Raw genomic sequence first — 19,518 nt, 5'->3', positions numbered from 1 at the left:
GTTTTAGAGAATGAAACCATTTCTCATAAGGGACCCTTTGGGAGCAGATCTGTATTTGAATAGGTGCTGAGCGCTTCCACAGAGCTTTGTAGGCTGTGATGTCTTCAGAGCACTGGCAGCTCGAGAGAGGGGTTCTGGGAGCTCACAATCTCCAAGGAAACATATTTAAAGTTCATTCAGAGTTAGAAAATGCTTTAACTCTTTTCCTAATCCCATTCTTATTTTATAATTTTGTTAAGGTATTTAAAAGTTATAAATATTGAAAATGATCTTGGTATTGGAAATATAATTTTTTCATGCCTTACAAGAGATCTAAAACACCAGATAATAAAACTTTTTTTTTTAAATTTCTAAAGTCACTCTCAAAACAAGAATTCTTCCATCGCAACCTCAAGAAACTCCAGAATCTCTCATGTTTAATTGCATTACTGGTCTTAACACTTAAACTTCAGAACTGCTTAATCATTTTTTTTGGTGGCTTGAAGCTATTGATACCAAACAAGGTTAAATTGCATTAGAGGGTTTTCTCCTTATCCAATAACTCTGTAAAGTCATTAGATTTGACTGTGAATAGCCCCCAGGCTGACTATAACAATAAAAGATTAAATAGGAACATTTTTTTTTTATCCTCCAGGAGTTTATAAATTCAATTTGATGTCAATAGTTGAAGAAGATGATAAAGATCACTAAGGCAGCATGTTTCCCTGCAAGGATGAGAACCGACCTCTTATGGGGAGGAAAATTAATTCATATGAAATAGGAGTAAACAGAAAACATAAAATGTAGACATGTGTACACACAAAGAGAGTCACTTCAATACTGTACACTTATCTGTCCAATATGGAAATTTCTGATAAGGAATAGGCATAGTTAAGGAAAACATTCAGAACCTTGGGTAATGAGAATTTAGTGATTTCTCTTTTTTTAACTTTATATTTTATATTATAGTAAAGCAGATTAACAGTGTTGTGATAGTGTCAGGTGTACAGCAGAGGCACTCAGCCATACATACACGTGTGTTCATTCTTCCCCAAACTCCCCTCGCATCCAGGCTACTATGTAACAGTCAGCAGAGTTCACTATGCTGTACAGTAGGTCCTTGTTGGTTATCCATTTTCAGTTTCAATTTCATTGCACACTCAAAAATTCCCTCAAGACCTTTTGTGACAAGGAGCATCCTCCTGCTGTCCCTTTGTCAGGATGCTGTCAAAGTGCCTCAGAAAACTATAAAAATGACACCAGTAGCCCAGGGAACATGCAGACAGCTCCTGTAGGACAGGAGGTTGTTAACAGGAGCAAGGTTGATCCCACCAGCTCATGATGAGCCCAGAGCAGGGGTTTTCCTGTCTGTTGAGGAAGGTGGATGCAGCCCATTGCACAAGCTGTTTCATACAGAAAGTTATCCCCACCCACTGCACCCTCCTGATGACAAGGAAAACATGGTGTCTTAGGCCACTGGGGCTGCTGTAACAAAAATGCCACAGCAAGGAAGGAACCATGTCACAGGGTTTATGAATCTTCAGAGGTTTCTTATTTTTGCTTTCATCTATGTGTATCCATTTGAAATATTGACTGTGTGTTACTATGGAGGAAGTCTTTAAAAACCCTCTTGACAGGAGAAAAACTATTAAAAATTCCAACATATAGAGGCTGAACAACACACTGCTGAATAACCAACAAATCACAGAAATAATCAAAATATGCATAGAAATGAATGAAAATGAAAACACAACAACCCAAACCTATGGGACACTGTAAAAGTAATGCTAAGGGGAAGCTTCATAGCAATACAGGCTTACCTCAAGAAACAAGAAAGGGTCAAATAAATAACCTAACTCTATAACTAAAGCAAGTAGAAAAGGAAGAAATGAAGAACCCCAGGGTTAGTAGAAGGAAAGAAATCTTAAAAAGTAGGGAAGAAACAAATCCAAAAGAAACAAAAGAGACCATAGCAAAAATCAACAAAGCTAAAGTCTGGTTCTTTGAGAAGATAGACAAAATTGACAAATCATTAGCGAGACTCATCAAGAAACAAAGGGAGTAGAGTCAAATCAACAAAATTATAAATGAAAGTGGAGAAATCACAACAGACAACACAGAAATACAAAGGATCATAAGAGACTACTATCAGCAACCATATGCCAATAAAATGGATAACTTGGAAGAAATGGACAAATTCTTAGAAAAGTACAACTTTACAAAACTGAACCAGGAAGAAATAGAATATCTTAACAGACCCATCACAAGCACGGAAATTGAAACTGTAATCAGAAATCGTCCAGCAAACAAAAGCCCAGGACCAGACGGCTTCACAGCTGAATTCTACCAAAAATTTAGAGAAGAGCTAACACCTATCCTACTCAAATTCTTCCATAAAATTGCAGAGGAAGGTAAGCTTCCAAACTCATTCTATGAGGCCACCATCACCCTAATACCAAACCAGACAAAGATGCCACAAAAAAAGAAAACTACAGGCCAATATCACTGATGAACATAGGTGCAAAAATCCTTTAAAAAATTGTAGCAAACAGAATCCAACAACATATTAAAAAGATCATACATAATGACCAAGTGGTCTTTATCCCAGGGATGCAAGGATTCTTCAATATCCACAAATCAATCAACATAATATACCACATTAACAAATTAAAATATAAAAACTATATGATTGTCTCAATAGATGCAGAGAAGGCCTTTGAAAAATTCAACATATATTTATGGTAAAAACCCTCCAGAAAGCAGGAATAGAAGGAACATACCTCAACATAATAAAAGCTATATATGACAAACCTGCAGCAAGCATTATCCTCAATGGTCAAAAATTGAAAGCATTTCCCCTAAAGTCAGGAATAAGACAAGGGTGCCCACTCTCACCACTACTATTTAAAATCATTTTGGAAGTTTTGGCCACAGCAATCAGAGAAGAAAAAGAAATAAAAGGAATCCAGATTGGAAAAGAAGAAGTAAAACTCTCACTGTTTGCAGATGACATGATCCTCTACATAGAAAACCCTAAAGACTCCACCAGAAAAGTACTAGAGCTAATCAATGAATATAGTGAAGTTGCAGGATATAAAATCAACATGCAGAAATCCCTTGCATTCCTATACACTAACAATGAGAAAACAGAAAGAGAAATTAAGGAAACAATTCCATTCACCATTGCAACAAAAAGAATAAAATACTTAGGAATATATCTACCTAAGGAAACAAAAGACCTATATATAGAAAATGATAAAACACTAGTGAAAGAAATCAAAGAGGACACTAATAGATGGAGAAATATACCATGTTCATGAATAGGAAGAATCAATACAGTGAAAATAAGTATACTACCCAAAGCAATCTATAGATTCAGTGCAATCCCTATCAGGCTACAACGGTATTTTTCAGAGAACTAGAACAAATAATTACACAATTTGTATGGAAATACAAAAAACTTAGAATAGCCAAAACAATCTTGAGAAAGAAGAATGGAACTGGAGGAATGACCCTGCCTGACTTCAGGCTCTACTACAAAGCCACAGTCATCAAGACAGTATGGTACTGGCACAAAGACAGAAATATAGATCAATGGAACAAGCCTAGAGATAAATCCACACACCTATGGACACCTTATCTTTGACAAAGGACGCAAGAATATACAATGGAGTAAAGACAATCTCTTTAACAAGTGGTGCTGGAAAAACTGGTCAACCACTTGTAAAAGAATGAAACTAGATCACTTTCTAACACCATACACAAAAATAAACTCAAAATGGATTAAAGATCTAAATATAAGACCAGAAACTAAAAAACTCCTAGAGGAAAACATAGGCAAAGCACTCTCCATCATAAACCACAGCAGGATCCTCTATGATCCTCCTCCCAGAATATTGGAAATAAAAAATAAACAAAAATAAACAAATGGGACCTAATTGAAATTAAAAGCTTCTGCACAACAAAGGAAACTATAAGCAAGGTGAAAAGACAGCCTTTAGAATGGGAGAAAATAATAGCAAATGAAGCAACGGACAAAGAATTAATCTCAAAAATATACAAGTAACTCCTGCAGCTCAATTCCAGAAAAATAAACGACCCAATCAAAAAGTGGGCCGAAGAACTAAACAGATATTTCTACAAAGAAGACATACAGATGGCTAACAAACATATGAAAAGATGCTCAACATCACTCATTATCAGAGAAATGCAAATCAAAACCACAATGAGGTACCATTTCATGCCAGTCAGAATGGCTGCTATCCAAGTCTACAAGCAATAAATGCTGGAGAGGGTGTGGAGAAAAGGGAACCCTCTTACACTGTTTGTGGGAATGCAAACTAGTACAGCCACTATGGAGAACAGTATGGAGATGCCTTAAAAAACTGGAAATAGAGCTGCCTTATGACCCAGCAATCCCACTGCTTGGCATACACACTGAGGAAACCAGAATTTAAAGAGACACGTGTACCCCAATGTTCATCCCAGCACTGTTTATAATAGCCAGGACATGGAAGCAACCAGATGTCCATCAGCAGACAAATGGATAAGAAAGCTGTGGTAGTTATACACAAAAGAATATTCAGTTCAGTTCAGTCACTCAGTCTTATCCAACTCTTTGCGACCCCATGAATTGCAGCATGCCAGGCCTCCCTATCCATCACCAATTCCCAGAGTTTACCCTAACTCATGTCCATTGAGTCGGTGATGCCATCCAGCCATCTCATCGTCTGTCATCCCCTTCTCCTCCTGCCCCCAATCTCTCCCAACATTAGGGTCTTTTCCAGTGAGTCAACTCTTCACATCAGGTGGCCAAAGTATTGGAGTTTCATCTTCAGCATCAGTCCTTTCAATGAACACCCAGGACTGATCTCCTTTAGAATGGACTGGTTGGATCTCCTTGCAGTCTGAGGGAATCTCAAGAGTCTTCTCCAATGCCGCAGTTCAAAAGCATCAATTCTTCAGCACTCAGCTTTCTTCACAGTCCAACTCTCACATCCATACATGACCACTGGAAAAACCATAGCCTTAACTAGACGGACCTTTGTAGGCAAAGTAATGTCTCTACTTTTTAATATGCTATATAGGTTGGTCATAACTTTCCTTCCAAGGAGTAAGCGTCTTTTATTTTCATGACTGAAATCACCATCTGCAGTGATTATGGAGCCCGCCCCCAAAAAAAAAACAAAGTCTGACACTGTTTCCACTATTTCCCCATCTATTTCCTGTGAAGTGATGGGACCAGACGCCATGATCTTAGTTTTCTGAATGTTGAGCTTTAAGCCAACTTTTTCACTCTTCTCTTTCACTTTCATCAAGAGGCTTTTTAGTTTCTCTTCACTTTCTGCCATAAGGGTAGTGTCATCTGCATATCTGAGGTTATTGATATTTCTCCCAGCAGTCTTGATTCCAGCTTGTGCTTCTTCCAGCCCAACATTTCTCATGATGTACTCTGCATATAAGTTAAATAAGCAGGGTGACAATATACAACCTTGATGTACTCCTTTTCCTATTTGGAACCAGTCTGTTGTTCCATGTCCAGTTCTAACTGTTGCGTCCTGACCTGCATACAGATTTCTCAAGAGGCTGGTCAGGTGGTCTGGTATTCTGGTCTCTTTCAGAATTTTCCACGGTTTATTGGAATATTACTCAGCCCTTTAAAAAGAATACATTTGAATCAGTTCTAATGAGGTGGATGAAACTGAAGCCTATTATACAGAGTGAAGTAAGCCAGAAAGAAAAACACCAATACAGTATACTAACGCATATATATGGAATTTGAAAGATGGTAATAATAACCCTGTATGCAAGACAGCAAAAGAGACACAGATGCGTAGGGCAGGATGATATGGGAGAATGGCATTGAAATATGTAAATTATCACATATGAAACAAATCGCCAGTCGAGGTTTGATGCATGATACAGGGTGCTCAGGACTGGTGCACTGGGATGACCCAGAGGGATGGGATGGAGAGGGAGGTGGGAGGGGGTTCAGGATGGGGAACACATGTACACCCATGGTGGATTCATGTCAATGTATGGCAAAACCACTACAATATTGTAAAGTAGCCTCCAATTAAAATAAATTTATCTGCTAATGGACATATAAGTTGCTTCCATGTCCTGGCTATTATAAACAGTGCTGCGATGAACATTGGGGTACATGTGTTCTTTCAATTCTGGTTTCCTCAGTGTACATGCCCAGCAGTGGGATTGCTGGGTCATAAGGCAGTTCTATTTCCAGTTTTCCATACACAATGGAATACTACTCAGCCATTAAAAAGAATACATTTGAATCAGTTCTAATGAGGTTGGAGCCTATTATACAGAGTGAAGAAAGCCAGAAAGAAAAAACCAATACAGTATACTAACACATATATATGGAATTTAGAAAGATGGTAACCATAACCCTGTATGCAAGACAGCAAAAGAGACACAGACATATAGAACAGTCTTTTGGACTCTGTGGGAGAGGGAGAGGGTGGGATGATTTGGGAGAATGGCATTGAAACATGTATAATATCATATATGAAATTAATCGCCAGTCCAGGTTTGATGCATGATACTGGATGCTTGGGGCTTGTGCACTGAGACGACCCAGAGGGATGGTACAGGAAGGGAGGAGGAAGGGGGGTTCAGGATTGGGAACACGTGTATACCTGTGGCGGATTCATGTTGATGTACGGCAAAACCAATACAATATTGTAAAGTAATTAACCTCCAATTAAATAAATTTTTTTAAAGTAAATAAATTTAAATAAGTAATAAAATAAAACAAATACAAACAACAAAAATATCTCTTGAGCATCCCTTTCTCACAGCACAGAGTCATCTGCTCTGTTTCCTGGCCGTCTCCCTGCCCTGTCACAGTGACCTGCTCCTGGATACCTGCATGTGTGCCGTGTCTGTGATGCCCATGAGCTCTGAGTCCCTCAAGGACAGGAAGCCTTTTCCTCCTGCTCCGCATCCCACTGCTGGGCATCTAACCACCCAGTGAGCAATCCTTGAATTAATGGTTTTGTTTATTGCTCATCAGTGAGTTCTGAAGTGACAGCATAAGGTTGGGGGGGAGCATGGGCTGGACAGCGCCATGTTTCCTCAAGTGTTCCTTGTCTCTCAAGACGTCCATGGCTTGTCCTGATTCTATTTCTCTTTGCTGCTTCTCCGCAGGTTCCTCTGCAGTGTTTTCTTTCCTCTAGTCCTAGGACATCAAGCAAATGTCCAGAGACCCTGCATCCAGAAATGCCTAACCAAAATCAAGGATGGATCTCTCATTAGTGTAACTTCCCATGTATGAAGAAAACTCATCTCCTTGGTTATCCTATAGTGTTTCCATTCAAAGTAACCTAAACTTGTTAAACATTCTCAATCAGTATGACCCAATTATTTTAGTTCTTCATGGATATTTAGAAGTTTCAAGAACACCATCACTATTGATGGAAAGACAGTGTTATTAGACAGAAGTAATTTTGACTTAATCACTAAACCTGAAATTTTCTAGCCATGTGACCCAGGTCTCAATTTCATAGTCTAACCTGAAAACCCTTATGGCAGAAAGAGAAGAACTTAAGAGCCTCTTGATGAAAGTGAAAGAGGAAAGTGAAAAAGTTGGCTTAAAGCTCAACATTCAGAAAACTAAGATCTTGGCTCTGGTCCCATCACTTCATGGCAAACAGGTGGGGAAACAGTGGCTGACTTTATTTTGGGGGGGCTCCATAATCACTGAAGATGGTGACTGCAGCCATGAAATTAAAAGATGCTTACTCCTTGGAAGAAAAGCTATGACCAACCTAGATAGCATATTGAAAAGCAGAGACATTACTTTGCCAACAGAGGTCCATCTAGTCAAAGCTATGGTTTTTCCAGTGGTCATGTATGGATGTGAGAGTTAGACTATAAAGAAAGCATAGTGCCTAAGAATTGATGCTTTTGAACTGTGGTGTTGGATAAAATTCTTGAGAGTCCCTTGGTCAGCAAGGAGATCCAACCAGTCCATCCTAAAGGAAATCAGTCCTGAATATTCATTGGAAGGACTGATGTTAAAGCTGAAACTCTAATACTTTGGCCACCTGATGCAAAGAACTGACTCCTTGGAAAAGACCCTGGTGGTGGGAAAGATTGAAGGCAGGAGGAGAAGGGGACAACAGAGGATGAGATGATTGAATGGCATCACTGACTCAATGGACATGAATTTGAGTAAACTCGGGGAGTTGGTGATGGACAGGGAGGCCTGGCATGCTGCAGTCCATGGGGTTGCAAAAAGTCAGACATGACTAAGTGACTGAATTCAACCTGAAAACATTTGACTAGATGATTTTCTGGGTTCTTCTGGTACAAAAGTCCTATGATTGTTTGGAACGTATTTCTAAAAGACAACCAAAGGAATTATTTTTCAAACATACATAAATCATATGTGCTACAGCAATTAGATCACTATATGTAAAAATGTGATTCAACTGATAATACTTTATTTAAGTATTTTACAAATACAAGAATAAGGTTCACTGGTGTTTCTTATTTATATTATTTTTATATTTCTTATTTATATTATTTTTAAAATTACTGTTGTAAATAAAAGACACTATTCTGCCACAACTTAAGTATCTATTATAAAAAGACCCAATGATTTTATTCCTTAAGCAGCTAAACATGAGGAGCAGCTCACGTACAGAGCATCTCTGCTCTGCTGTTTTCACAAATAATGACACATCCCATGTCATTCCCTCATCTGTGGGGGCACCCATGGCTAGAAATCAGCCCAAGACTCCTCATCTGTGAATCTTCTTTGCCAAGCAAAATATCTGGGGGTTTCTTCCTCACTATGTGTGCTTTCCATAGAAAATTATTTTTCTGTTAGAAAGCAAAGTTTCCCATTAAGAGGAAAGTCAATTTTTTAAAATATGATAAGCAACGCAAAAAATGGTTCAGTCACCCATAAACTCTGAATGTCTGACTGTTAACAAAATTGGAACTCAATGTTAATTTACAAAGCAAAGAGAGAACTCACGCTCAAAGAGGCAAAAGTTGGGAAACACTAATAGCCATGGTGTTTTGAGAGGCCTGAGAAAGCTTGTGTGATTCCAAAAGTCCTGCCTGTAGCTTGAAAGATCCCCTAAATGCATGGTGGTAGGTGGGTTTCTCCTGCTGGCCCAGGAATTTTCTCCAAGTGTTAAGTGTCCTCTGCAGATAAACAACCTCCTGGTAGAGAGGGTCCCACTACAGGGAAAAGCCTGAAAGCATCAGCTCCATATCCCCTGCAAACGTCCCTCTTGTCATGATGGGACTACAGAGTCTGCACAGCATCCTGGTACTCAGTGGGGCCTGGCTGACACTCACAGATGCAGACCTCCTGGGTCAGGCCATAGTACAGGCTTGTGATGGGGAGGCGGGCTCCAGCTCCCAGGGCAGGTACCACTGCATCCTACCTCATCACCTATGGACACAAGGCCCCACCCCTCAGGATGAAAAGCTGAATGGCTTAGGCCATGTCTCAGGTCAACATTCTTTCAAAACTAGAAGATTTCTTTCAAAAACACATCCATTAATGTGCCTTTCTTAAATAGACCTGATCAATATTTTTAAAGCCTATAGTAGGACTTAGCTTGAACATCTGGAAGTTCACTGTTCACATATTGCTGAAGCCTGGCGTGGAGAATTTTGAGCATTACTTTACTAGCATGTGAGATGAGTGCAATTGTGCAGTAGTTTGAGTATTCTTTGGCATTGCCTTTCTTTGGGATTGGAATGAAAACTGACCTTTTCCAGTCCTGTGGCTACTGCTGAGTTTTCCAAATTTGCTGGCATATTGAGTGCAGCACTTTCACAGCATCATCTTTCAGGATTTGAAATAGCTCAACTGGAATTCCATCACCTCCACTAGCTTTCTTCGTAGTGATGCTTTCTAAGGCCCACTTTTCTTCACATTCCAGGATGTCTGGCTCTAGATGAGTGATCACACCATCGTGATTATCTGGGTCATAAAGATCTTTTTTGTACAGTTCTTCTGTGTATTCTTGCCACCTCTTCTTAATATCTTCTGCTTCTGTTAGGTCCATACCATTCCTGTCCTTTATTGTGCCCATCTTTGCATGAAATGTTCCCTTGGTATCTCTAAGTTTCTTGAAGAGATCTCTAGTCTTTGCCATTCTATTGTTTTCCTCTATTTCTTTGCATTGATTGCTGAAGAAGGCTTTCTTATCTCTTCTTGCTCTTCTTTGGAACTCTGCATTCAGATGCTTATATCTTTCCTTTTCTCCTTTGCTTTTCACTTCTCTTCTTGTCACAGCTATTTGTAAGGCCTCCCCAGACAGACATTTTGCTTTTTTGCATTTCTTTTCCATGGGGAACGAAGATCATGGCATCTGGTCCCATCACTTCATGGGAAATAGATGGGGAAACAGTGGAAACAGTGTCAGACTTTATTTTTTCGGGCTCCAAAATCACTGCAGATGGTGACTGCAGCCATGAAATTAAAAGATGCTTACTCTTTGGAAGAAAAGTTATGACCAACCTAGACAGCATATTCAAAAGCAGAGACATTACTTTGCCAACAAAGGTCCATCTAGTCAAGGCTATGGTTTTTCCAGTGGTCATGTATGGATGTGAGAGTTGGACTGTGAAGAAGGCTGAGCGCCGAAGAATTGATGCTTTTAAACTGTGTTGTTGGAGAAGACTCTTGAGAATCCCTTGGACTGCAAGGAGATCCAACCAGTCCATTCTGAAGGAGATTAGCCCTGGGATTTCTTTGGAAGGACTGATGCTAAAGCTGAAACTCCAGTACTTTGACCACCTCATGTGAAGAGTTGACTAATTGGAAAAGACTGATGCTGGGAGGGATTGGGGGCAGGAGGAGAAGGGGATGACAGAGGATGAGATGGCTGGATGACATCACTGACTCGATGGACATGAGTCTGGGTGAACGCCAAGACTTGGTGATGGACGGGAGGCCTGACGTGCTGCGATTCATGGGGTCGCGAAGAGTCGGACACGACTGAGCAACTGAACTGAACTGAACTGAGGACTCAGCAGCTAAAGACAAAACATTCTTTAGTAATTACATTTTATCACGTAATTGCTGCCTCTGTAAAACTTGAAATATTGTGTGCGTATATATTTATTGATATGCCATTAGATATTTATATTTTCATTATTCTCTTAAAATGGTAGAATATGTATAAAGGCCAGTTTATTTCACACAAAAGTGTGATGAAAATTAAAAAGGGTGAAATCACAGAAAAGCCAATTTTTTAAATTATTTTATAGAAGCTGCAGGCATAGTGAGTTCCTCAGTAAGGTTTTGAGAAAATATATGCTTTCAAATTCTTTATTTATTCTTTTGGAAAGTAATTTCTATCTAGGTAGGTGCATCTTAGGCAATTCCAGAGAAATTCCAATTTACAATCTTGGAAGAAATCTTTCCAGATCCAGCACCTGACCAGAACAGACCATCCCAAAGTATGTGTATGTCTTGGAAATGTGAGCAAAGAGCAAATTAAAATGTTAGCATTGAAACATCAGAAATCTGAGTGTCATCCTGAGATCACATCTATAAATGAAGACTTCATCAACTAAGTAACATGAGATTTGAGCTACAGCTTAAGAAACTAGGGAGGAAAAAACCTTGAGACCGGCTAGTGTTCTTTTAAAGGGTCACCTTGCATGGTCAAAATATCATCCAATTTGTTCCTTGAATGCAGAAATATGCTCAAGTACTTTATAAGCAACTAAAAATCTATTCCAGCTATGAGATTGTATCAGTTTAAATTTGCAGAAGAAACAAGGAAGATAATTTGACACTCGGGGCACTGGCCAAGCTCTCACTGTGTGACAGATGTGATGTTTGCCACTCCCTCACTCCATGGTGAAAAGCTTCCTGCCTCCTCAGTGCTCACAAACCGCAACCTCTGCTTAGCGCCACCCACATGCTGCCACATGGGCCAGTGAGCATCCCCAGTGCCAGGCCCCTCTGCCCCCCGAGTTCATGGCATCTGACCCTTCATGTCCAAGTGTCTCCTACACTGGACACTTGAATACATGGCTCTGTTCCCCATGAGGCCCTTGAAGATGCCGCTTCCTATATGAGAATGCTGCCCGGTTGATTCCATCTGATACTTCAGAGCTCACAGATGAAGTCCCATCATCTCTAGAGGGATGCTCTGCTTGCTTAGACCAGGTCACCAGCCACCCCCACCCCAACCCCACCAGAACTTGCTTTTATTGCAAAGTCTCTCATGTCAGTACTGGAGCAGGAAATAACACAGCAGTTGAAGAGTGGGTGCCCAGCAGTAGTGTGGAAGCTTCACACCAACTCCAAGAGCAGAGCCCTTGTCCATCCTGTGCAGCAAAGGAACACATGGCATCGACACCAGCGTCACACAGCTGGGGGTGACCAGGGTCTCAGTGAGGCCCCTCTGCCCCGTGCCCGCGTGCTCCACTGGCAGACATGCTTCCTTTACCTGGAACCCAGGGCCCTCTCTCTTTCCCAGGCTGCAAATTAATTGCCTTATGCTGTTAATGTCCAGCATGTGACCAATAGTTTCTGAGATGGCCCCAACTGGGCAGGATCCTTCACATGCGGCATCAAACAGGTGATGAGTTTCTCAGCCTGGAGCAGCATGGACAGGCTGGAGCAGGCTTTTCTTCTCTGGGAGAGCCAGGCAGACTTACAGGCAGCCTCACAGTAAACACCACATACTCCTCTCACGTGTTCACCCCTCAGGAAGCTGAAGGAGATGAGGCAAGAGATGGTTTCCATTCTTCTAAAGCTGATACAAGCAGGGAAAGCTACCTGGATAAAGTAGACTGAATTATGTGTGGGGGGAGTAGATGCTCTAGCTAGATACGGATATAAAACAGAAAATGAAGATAGATTAAATGGCAGGGGTGATAAAACCAGAGACAGAGGATGTGGACAGAGATGTAGATGTAGGTAGGTGTAGGTATATGTAAGGATGGAGCTATACTCCGTATATAAATGATAGAGGTGATGCTGAGGGTAAGATGGTGGAGAAGGGGACAGATACAGAGATCTGGTGACCTCCCCATGAGTGCCTGACCAGCCACCAGGTCAGCCCAGCCTCTATGAGCCTCTCCCCTAAACACTCCCTCAGAGTGGGGTCTGATATGAGTTGTCAAGACCTATTGAGCCTCCTCTTACCTAAGGCAGATTATTACAGGAATTACAACAAATTATCCTGGATAGAACTGTCATTCTTGGATTTTGCAGATTGTGTCCTGGGAGAAATTTCAGATTTCATGAGGTCTCTGTTTTCTCCTTTTCCGATTGTCTTCCTGCTGATATTCTCATTTAAAGTCTCCATGTTGCTAAACTCAATGGCCAGGTGTAGCTGGGGCAGTCATTCCAGGCATTCAAATATCCACTGACCCGCAGACCCGACTAGTACTCACCAAACTCCTGGCGTAGACTTGCAGTGTCTACCACACCTCGACCAGTGCAGTGGTCCCTAGGATGAGACATGTGACATCACCTTTCTTTACCTGCTCAATTCCCCCATGGGAATGGCTCACCTGTCACATGGCATTTATTCCAGACACAAGGGTGCCAGCCTCCTTGGACTGACTTTTTTTGACTTGTAAAATCTTGTTCAGTGCATGGTGATCAGTGCTGCTATAGTTTGGGGAAATAATTCCTTTGCATGTCTATGTGTATATTCTTCTAATTTCGCTACAATTCAGTCTTGCTTCCTCTGAAACAAAATGACTATATATTTCTTTTATTTCTATAATTCATTTCTAAACACTTCTTGGGATTCTTTTTTCTCAAATGAACTCCTCAAATTTATATTCCCACAGCAGATTTAATCCATTTTCACTTAAAATATTGGTAACAGTCATGTGTCTCAAAAGACTTTTTGCAATATTCCCATATTAGAATATATATAAGATGTTCATTAAATCTAGTCCACATTAACAAGAGAAGTTCAGTGATTTGAAATCCATGTTGGTATTTTCCTTTGAATTATGGATGACTTTATCAAAAAAGTGTCTTATTACATGACTTTGAACATAATTTAGGTCAAGAAAGTAGAGAGGAGAGCTAATGTGTATTGACTGCTTACTAAACTCATGTATGATCTGTCTTAATCCTCCCCATGGCTCTCTAGGTCCCTTAGGAACCATTAACCTTACTTTACAGTTTTTACAGATAAGAAACAAGCTCTGAAATGGGGCCCAGCCGGGCTGGGTTTGGAGGGCTCTCAGTAACTAGCAGGTGCTGATTGCATGTCAGAGATCTTTTTCACTTCACCATATCCTGTATCCCGTCCCATTTATGAAACATAAAAATTCACTCAGGAAAGAAGTGATCGGAAGTTGGGTTTCAGTCCTGCTTCCATTGACCCGCACATTAAGGGCATTTCATTATGTAATTGAAGTCAGTAGTTTGGTCATAGACACTGACGCGCATTTGTAATAGGAGTTTATGAGCATCACAGAAGGCATGAAACTAGGAGGCAAAGTAACGGTCTGATTGACAGGCTGGAAATATGGGCTGTGTATAGTAACTATGACTGTGGTTGTTGTTCAGTGGCTAAGTTGTGTCCAACTCTTTGCAACCCCATGAGCTGTAGCACGCCAGGCTTCCCTGTCCTTCACTATCTCCCAGAGTTTGCTCAAACTCGTGTCCATTGAGTCAGCCGTGCTGTCTAGCCAGCTCATCCTCTGCTGGCCCCTTCACCTCTTACCCTCAACCTATAAATATATTTAATATAAATAATGTATATATGATTTCAAATACTAGTAACAATAGCCCAAGATCAGGCAGACCAAGTTAGATGCAGAACATGGTGGAATACTTGACTAACAACTTGCTGTCATCAGGAGTGGGTAAATGATGACCTGAAACAGCTCAGATTGCATTAATAAAAATGAACAATGAGATACAAAGACGTAGCAACACATTTAGAGGAAAGTAATGGGAAGGAAAGAGTCTTTGGCAGAAGGCTGTGGCTACAGAGAATTTTAAGTATACGACTAGAATGATCCACCCACAGAAACCAGAAATGGAGGAGTAGAAACGAGGGAAACGGTGGAGGAACAAATGAAATGAAAAAATTAAAAAACTTGAGGCCTTATGAAAGGAAAGGGCAGATTACTTGTGAGTGAAATGCAGAGAGAGATGAAAATACAGACCCTGGGGTCAAGGAATGGAGCTTAGGCTTGAGGGCCAGGGCTGTGGGTCAGGGGAGTGGCTGTGTGGGTGAGTCCTTTAGGTGAGTGAGGGTGGACTCGACATGTAGGAGTGTTAGCACTCTTACTGCCATGCCCACTCTTACGGAGTGGTTCTCCAGCACCTATGATTATTTATCATTTCCTATTATTTATAACAGTAACTTGCATCCATAACATATTGTTATTAGAGGTTTATATATGCACTTTCCATCTGACATTTCCTTTAGGATTCATTAGTTCATTTGCTTTCCAACCCTTATTGAGAACCTGCTCTATGTCACATGCTATTTCATGTGCTGGGAAGAGGAAACATAGACAAAGCTAATGCTTCCATGAACCCATATATTCTCCTGTGGGAACACAAACCAGCCCTAAATAAGTAGGTCAATACATATTTTCATATACGGGAAAAGAATTGTAAAGTGAAGCAGTGGTAGAGTAGTGCTTTTCAGTCTACTAATAGTGACCCACTTTGTTTTATGAAACTGACTTACTGGGTCCCAGGCAACAGGTTTTTAAATAAAATGTTACAGTAGATTCAGATGTGATAGGACACAATGCATTGTGTACAGAACCATCAAAGTGTAACCCATATGTTATATAAGCTTCTTTTCCTGTATACACACATGTATACATTTCATCTGCAGCTGCCACTCAGCGGTGGGGGGGCGGGTGTCTGTGGCGGGAAGAGCAGCAGGGGTGTGACCCCAGCCCTGGCTTCATCTTCCCTGACGGCACTCCCGTCTCCTTGCCTGCGCATCTGTGCTCCTTCTCTGTAGACGCCCAGGGCTCCAAGGAGCAGGGAAGAGCTCCGCACCGGGAGGCAGGCTCTAAGGAATCAGCTCAAGGATCTAGAGGCTGAGGGGCCGTGACCTGCCAGCTGGAGACCCCACAGTGCTGGTGTGTATTTCAGTCTGTGTCCAAAGGCTGCTGACATGAACCCCGGACGGAGGGCGGGAGAGAGAGAGTGAGAGATCCCAGCTCAGCACTGGGAGGAGAGGGGGGACATTCTTCCTGCCTCCGGCTTTTCTTCTCAGATCTTCAGTTGACAAGATGGAGCCCCACACTGGGGAGGGTGACCACTGAGCCCACCGATCAGGTGCTGAGCCCATCCAGAGACACCTCACACAGGCCCAGAGAGGATGTTTCAGCTGGTCAAGTTGACACACAAATTAACTGCCACCTGCTCCCCCACCAGACCGCCAGGCTAGTTCCGTGACTGCCCCTGAGAATTGATATGTACACACACACATAGTTTTCTTGTTTGGATCAGAAAAATTAACATGAATTAGATTCTCCCATTTTAATTAAATTTAAAGACATGTTTACCATTCTTTCTAAAGAAAAAAGTGGCCACGATCTGAAATTTTCTACTTTCAGCAAAGCACAGGGGGAAATTAATGCCTATATATACTAAGTTCTGCATATAAGTTAAATAAGCAGGGTGACAATATACAGCCTTGACATACTCCTTTGCCAATTTGGAACCAGTCCATTGTTCCATGTCTGGTTCTAGCTGTTGCTTCTTGACCAGTGTATAAGTGTCTTAAGAGGCAGGTAAGGTGGTCTGGTATTCCACAGTTTGTTGCGATTCATACAATCAAAGGCTTTAGCATAGTCCATGTAGCAGAAGTAGATTTTGGGGGGAATTCTCTTGCTTTTTCTATGATCCAGCTGATGTTGGCAGTTTGATCTCTGATTGCTCTGCCTTTTCTAAATCCAGCTTGTACATCTCAAAGTTCTCAGTTCATGTACTGTTGAATCCTAGCTTGGAGGATTTGGGGCATTTCTTGCTAACATGTGAAATGAGTGCAATTGTGTGATAGTTTGAACATTCTTAAGCATTTTCCTTCTTTGGATTGGAATGAAAATTGACCTTTTCCAGTGTGGCCGCTGCTGAGTTTTACAAATTTGCTGCCATTTTGACTGCAGCACTTTCACAGCATCATCTTTTAGGCTTTGAAGTAGTTCAGCTGGAATTCCATCACCCCCTCTAACTTTTTTTTCTGGTGATGCTTCCTAAGACCCGCTTGACTTTGCACTTCAGGATGTCTGCCTCTAGGTGAGTGATCATACCATCATGGTTATCCAGGTCATTAAGACTTTTTTGCTTAGTTCTTCTGTGTATTCTTGTCAAGTCTTCTTAATATCTTCTGCTTCTGTTACATCCGTACCATTTCTGTCCTTTATCGAGCCCATCTCTGCATGAAATATTCCCTTTGTATCTCTAATTTTCTTGAAGAGATCTCTAGTCTTTCCCATTCTGTTGTTTTCCTCTGTTTCTTTGCATTATTCACTTAGGAAGGCCTTCTTATCTCTCCTTGCTATTCTTTGGAACTCTGCATTCAGATGGGTATAACTTTCCTTTTCTCCTTTGCCTTTCAATTCTCTTCTCAGCTGTTTGTAAGCCCTCCTCAGACAACCATTTTGCCTTTTTTGCATGTCTTTTTCTTGGGGATGGTCTTGATCATCGCCTCCTGTACAATATTCTGAACCCCCGTCCATAGTTCTTCATGCATTCATTCAGATCTAATCCCTTGATCTATTTGTCACTTCCACTGTATAATCATAAAGGATTTGATTTAGGTCACATCTGAATGGTCTAGTGGTTTCCCCTACTTTCTTCAATTTAAGTCAGAATTTTTCATAAGTAGTTCATGATCTGAGCTACAGTCAGCTCCTGGTCTTGTTTTTGCTGACTGTATAACACTTCTTCATCTTCAGCTCCAAAGAATATAATCAATCTGATTTTGGTATTGACCATCTGGTTATGTCCATTTGTAGAGGCATCTCTTGTGTTGTTGGAAGAGGGTGTTTGCTATGACCAGGGCATTCTCTTGACAAAACTCTGTTTGCCTTTGCCCTGCTTCATTCTGTACTCCAAGACCAAACTTGCCTGTTACTACAGATATCTCTTGACTTCCTACTTTTGCAGAGCACGTTATGAGAAATGCTGGGCTGGAGGAAGCAAAAACTGGAATCAAGATTGCCAGGAGAAATAGCAATAACCTCAGATATGCAGATGACACCACCATTATGGCAGAAAGTGAAGAGGAACTAAAGAGCTTCTTGATGAAAGTGAAAGAAGAGAGTGAAAAGGCTGGCTTAAAATTCAACATTCAAAAAACTAAGGTCATGGCATCCAGTCCCATCACTTCATGGCAAATAGATGGGGAAACAATGGAAATAGTGAGAGACTTTATTTTGGGGGGCTCCAAAATCACTGCAGATGGTGACTACAGCCATGAAATTAAAAAACGCTTGCTCCTTGGAAGAAACAATGTGACCAACCTCGACCGCATATTAAAAAGCAGAGACATTAGTTTGCCAACAAAGGTTTGTATAGTCAAAGCTATGGTTTTTCCAGTAGTCATGTATGGATGTGAGAGTTGGCCCACAAAGAAGGCTGAGTGAAGAAGAACTGATGCTTTTGAACTGTGGTTCTGGAGAAGACTCTTGAGAGCCCCTTGGACTGCAAGATCAACCCTGAATATTCATTGGAAGGACTAATGCTGAAGTTGAATCTCCAATACTTTGGCCACCTGATGGGAAGAACCGACTCATTAGAAAAGACCCTGATGCTTGAAAGATTGAAGGCAGGAGGAGAAGGGGATGACAGAGTATGAGATGGTTGGATGGCATCACCAACTCAGTGAACATGAGTTTAAGCAATCTCCGGGAAATAGCGAAGGATAGGGAAGCCTAGCATGCTGCAGTCCATGGGGTCACAAAGAGTTGGACACACCTGAGTGACTGAGCTGAACTGATACTAAGTTCTAATGATTTCCAAGAAAAATCATTGTAACAGGTGTCTCAGTAACCCTCATTCAGCAAGACTCCCAAGAAGCAGCTGCAGAGAAATTTACTAAACGTGGAATGCTGGACCTTGTCTCTTCTTATAAAGGTCAACCCATTAATTCTCAGAGTGCTTTAATCCAAGGTTTACTACAAGATAATTTAACTAGAACTGAAGTAGTTAAACAGGCTTCACAGTGGAGGGACACTGGGTAGACCTTCCTGTTGGGTCCCTGGACTGGTTTTTCTATGTAATGGCGGCCCAGTGGCAGGGGCAGGAGGCAGGAAGGAAGCCTGTGGGCAGGGAGCCACTGACACTAAGTCCCAGTTAAAGGCCCAATATAGCCCGGGAGGAGAAGGAACAGACCTTTTAACACTGACAAATCTTTAACACCTACACAGTCTTTTCTGAGCTGGTAAGCTTTTGAGGTCAAGTGTTTGAAGCAAAGAGGAGGAGGGAGCCTGCTGAGAAATTGGGCAGTACTTTTTAGTTCCAAGTTAAATACCATGACTTACTGCCTCTTTTTAAGGTCAGAAAAAGTTTATTGTTATTTT

The sequence above is a fragment of the Ovis aries genome, chromosome 26, assembly GCF_016772045.2.
Source record: "Ovis aries strain OAR_USU_Benz2616 breed Rambouillet chromosome 26, ARS-UI_Ramb_v3.0, whole genome shotgun sequence".
In the NCBI taxonomy this organism is placed as follows: Eukaryota; Metazoa; Chordata; class Mammalia; order Artiodactyla; family Bovidae; genus Ovis; species Ovis aries.
Note: the sequence above shows the minus strand (reverse complement) of the source record.